Source organism: Penaeus japonicus, unplaced genomic scaffold, assembly GCF_977035675.1.
Source record: "Penaeus japonicus unplaced genomic scaffold, GWHDUDI00000001_assembly GWHDUDI00000038, whole genome shotgun sequence".
In the NCBI taxonomy this organism is placed as follows: domain Eukaryota; kingdom Metazoa; phylum Arthropoda; class Malacostraca; order Decapoda; family Penaeidae; genus Penaeus; species Penaeus japonicus.
In genome coordinates, this window is record NW_028234440.1 from 1403566 (window position 1) to 1408565 (window position 5000).

The window sequence follows — 5000 nt, forward strand, 5'->3', positions numbered from 1 at the left end:
TCATTATCATTATTATCATTAGCATCATCATTATTATGAATTATTATCATTATCTCATTATTACTATCATTTTCGGTATCAGTATTAAAATCATTATTATCATCAGCATTATTCTAACCATTACTCTTGCTATATTGCTGTCAGAATCACGAGTATCATAATCATCATCATCATCCCCATAATTGTCATTATCATTATCATCATTATCAATATCATATCCATCACTATCATTAATGTTATTATCAATACTACTATTATCATTAATATTGTTCTCATTACCATTATCACTTTTATTATTACCATTATCATTATCATAATCATTATCATCATCATTATTATTATAACTATGATGGTCATAACTATTATCATTATTATTACTATTATCAGTAACATCATTATTACTATTATCACCATCGTTATCATTATCATCATTATGATTATCACTAATATTATAATTATTATTATTATCATCATTATCATTTTATTATCATAATTATTATCATCATTATCATTTTTATCATTATTGTTATCGTACTGATATCTTCATTATCAATGATAGTATTTATATAATCATTATAATTTTTTTATAATCATCATTGTTATAATCATCACCATCATCATCATTATAATCATTAATATTATTACAATCATCATTACCAGTATCATGATCATTATTATGCATAATCACTGTTAGAATTAATATTGCAATCACTGCTATTATCATAATGATCATCATTATAATATTTTTCATAATAATGATTATAACGATTATCATCATTATAATTTTCATCATCATCATTGTTATCACTACTACCACTTTCATTGTTTTTTATCATTATCATGATTACTATCATTATAATCATTATTATCATTATCATCTTCATCGTTAGTATCATTAACATTATCATTGTTTTTACTGTTTTCTTTACAAGCATTATTATGATGATGAAAATTGTGATAATGATACTAATGATAACATTCATGATGATAATAATTTTAGAAATGATGATGATAATGATAATTATTATTAATGATGATATTGATGAGATGACAATAATGATGATAATAATGGTAATGATAATAATAGTGAGGATAATAATCTAAGTAATGATAATGGTAAATGATAATAATAATGAAATAATGATAATTATGATACGAATGATAATAATGGTAACAACAATGATGATAATTGTAATAGTAAAGATAGGAATGATACTGATAATGAAAATAATAATAATCATGATAACGATATTGATAGTGATGATAATAATGATAACAATTAATGATGATAATAATAATGATAAAATTTTTAATGAAAATTGTACTACTACTACTATTAATGAGGTTAATGATTATGATAATAATAATATTGATAGTGATTTGAACTATGAACATGATGATACATATCATGGTTATGACAAAAATCCCCATTACAATTATGACAATGCAATCGGATGTTGCAATCCAAACCATGGATTTAGGCAACCTGCAATTTGAGACGTTGGAAGAAGGAAGTATAAACACGTGAGACAAGGATTAAAAAAAAAAAAAAATGTGTATGTCTTGATGAATGCAATGCAACACCATTTGATGATAGCAACGCTTTCATAATTGTGATTTTAGATTTCGTCATGTTGCAAAGAATGATTCCTGTCACCTTGATCCTCACCTAAAATAATTGAGAGCTAATCAGACATTAAAAAAAAAAAAAAAAAAAAAAAAAAAAATCTGTAGTTCCATCAAAGTAGAAGTTAGCGATAGGCAGCCTTTATCAAATTTTATTTACGTCATTTTTAGGTTCCAGTGTCACTTCTGTTTGAAATATCTCATTCCAACAGTTCATGCCATTCAGGAACTGATTCTTGCCGTCCCTTTTGTCTCAGGAGAGCCAAATTTAGCCCGTTTTCCCTTTAGTTAAGTTTCGAGGAGGAAGGGCTTCGGACTACCCAGGTTTTCGAAGGAATTGCATGTGGCTGTGTTATGATATTATTGAACGGTGATTGGCGGACGCATTTTGAGAGCGTGCTTCCCATTGGCTGGCTAGTATAATGACGTCGTAGTTAAAACTGCTTGCGTGCTTCCCATTGGCTGGTTAGTGTAATGACGTCGTAGTTAAAACTGCTTGCGTGCTTCCTATTGGCTGGCTAGTATAATGACGTTTCTTCAAAGTCGTAGTTAAAATTGCTGCTTGCTACATTGGCTGCAAGTATAATGACGTCGTAATTAAAACAGCATGCGTCCCATCTGAGTTGAGTCGTATAAATGCATGAATGAAATATACAAATGAAGAAAGTAATTCAAACAATAAAAAAATGGATACGTACTATGATACATTATTGAAAATATTATTGGATAAATAGATACATAAGTGAAGACACACACACACACGCACGCACATACGCCCGCACGCCCGCACACACACACAGTATAATATATATATATATATATAATATATATATATATATATATATATATATCTATATATATATATATATATATATTGTATATATATATATATATGTATATATATATACATATATATATATATAATAGACAAAGTATGAATATTCATATGAATAAGCTTGTAATAGTGACATGACAGATAGTTTTCATCTTTAATAATAATAGTAATGATAATAATAATTATAATAATGATAATAATAGTAATGATAATAATAATGATAATAATAATAATGATAATAATAATATAATGATAATGATAATAATAGTAAAAATGAAAATTATGATAATTAGCTTGCATTAGCCTGAGGAATGGTAGTTACGATAATGATTGTGGTAGTAATAGATAATATAATAGTTCTGACCACGATTCGAATGAACAGCATATCAGCATAGTCAAGAAAGTCACAATATATCTAAAAACAAGATGATAATAATGATAATGATAATAAGACCTCCAGTGACAAAGATGATATAAACAATTATTAAAGAAATTAAAAAAAAAAATAGAAAGAAAATAACATCAAGTTTAATTGCAAGAAATGACAATCATGATAGTAAGCATAGGAATGATAGCATCAGTAATATTAATAACTTACAGCTAACAATATCAGCAATTAAAGATAATGACACCATCGCCACTGCCATCGGGAAAACAACAACAATGCCAGCAACAACAACAACAACACTTCACAATCAGCGAGAAGATGAGAGATTGTGATCTTCCTCGAGGGGGGAGGGGGGAAGGGGGGGAGGAGGGGAGAGGAATGAGGAGGAGGGAGAAGGAGTGAGAAGGAGGGGGGAGGTGGAGGGAGGAGTAAGGAGGGGGGAAGAAAGAGGAGGAGGGGCCGGGAGGCGTAAGGAGGAGGAAGGAAGGAGAAGAGATAGTAGAAGAAGGAAGAAGGAAGAAGAAGAGAAATGAGGATTGAAAGAGCGAAGGGGGGAGAGAAGGGAGAAGGAAATTAAGAGAAGAGAAGAAGAGGTAAGAGGAAAAACGAAAGAGGGAAGATGGTAGGAGAGGGGAAAGAGGGTAAAAGAATGTGTAAGGAGGGGCAAATAAGGAACGAAGAAGAGGAAAAAGAGGATTCGACAAATGATAGGTGGAGGAAGAGGAGGAGAAAGATAATGAAAGGGGTGAGGAGAGACGACAAGAAATGAGAAAGGAGGAAAGACGGAGAAGAGAAGAAGAGGAGAGAGAAAGAAAACGAGAAGAGGAAATAGAAAAAAGAGAAGATGAAGAAGAGGAAATGAAAGAATAAAATAGACGAAAAAGAGAGAAAAGAAAGGAGAGTAAAAAAGAGGAAGAGATGAAAAGAAAATGAAAGAGAAACAAAAAACAAACGAAAGGAAAAAAAAAGGAGAATAAAGAAGAAAAAAGAGAAGAAAAAAAACACGAAAAATGAAAGAGAAAGTAGAGAAAAGAAAGAAAAAAAGAAAAATAAGAAAAAGGAAAAATAATTTTAAAAAAGAAAGAAGAGAAAAGGGGAAGAAGAAGAAGAAAGAGAAAAAAGAAAGAACATCATAGAAGGAGAGAGACAGTAGAGAAGGGGCTTGGGGTGTGTGTGGGGGGGAGGGGGGGGGGCGATCGAGGTGTCCGCCCGTACCTCGAGGTGTAGATAGTGTTACAGATAATAATGACCAACACAATAAGAGATGTAATTAAGCTCCGACCACTAACCCAGCGCCTACTGACAGAAGTGGGCGTGGGCGTGGAGGGTGTGTGAGGGGGTGAGGGATGAGGGTGGGCGTGGGGAATGGAGGGTGGGGTCGGTGTGGAGGGTGGTGTGGGCGTGGTCAGACTGGAAGGGCAGGAGGAGCGGGCATAGGGAGAAGGCGTGGTCAGAATGAGGGAGGATGCAAGAGGGAGGGGTGAGAGTGTGTGGGCGTGGTCAGACTTGAGGGGTGGGGAGGGGGGGAGGAAGGGGAGTAGGAGATGGAAGGGAGAAGGGGGAGTGGTTAAGAAATTCTGAGACAAAAAGAGATGAAATGTGGGATGGAGAAAAGCGAAAGAAACAGAAATGAGAAATAGAAGCTAGGAAGCATACGAAAGGAGGCGCCAATAATGATGGAAATAACAAGATAATGATAATAAAGATAATGATAATGACAATAAAGATAATGATTAATGTAGCAATGATAATGATAATGATAATGATAAGGAACATAATGATGGTGATAATGAGATAAATGAAAACAATAATCATGGTAGTAATAATAATGATAGTAGTGGTAATGATATTGATGATGATTATATAATAACGATAACAATAACAACAACAATAATAATGAGGTAACTATGATATTAAGCATTATTGTTATCATCAATAGTATCATTATTGTCATTATTTTTATTATTAGTATTACCAAAATCGTTATCATTATAATCATTATCATTATCATTACATAATCAATATCATTATAATTATTATTGTCATCATTATTATGATAATCATAATTATCATTATTGTCATTATCATTAATCTCTCTCTCTCTCTCTCTCTCTCTCTCTCTCTCTCTCTCTCTCTCTCTCTCTCTCTCTC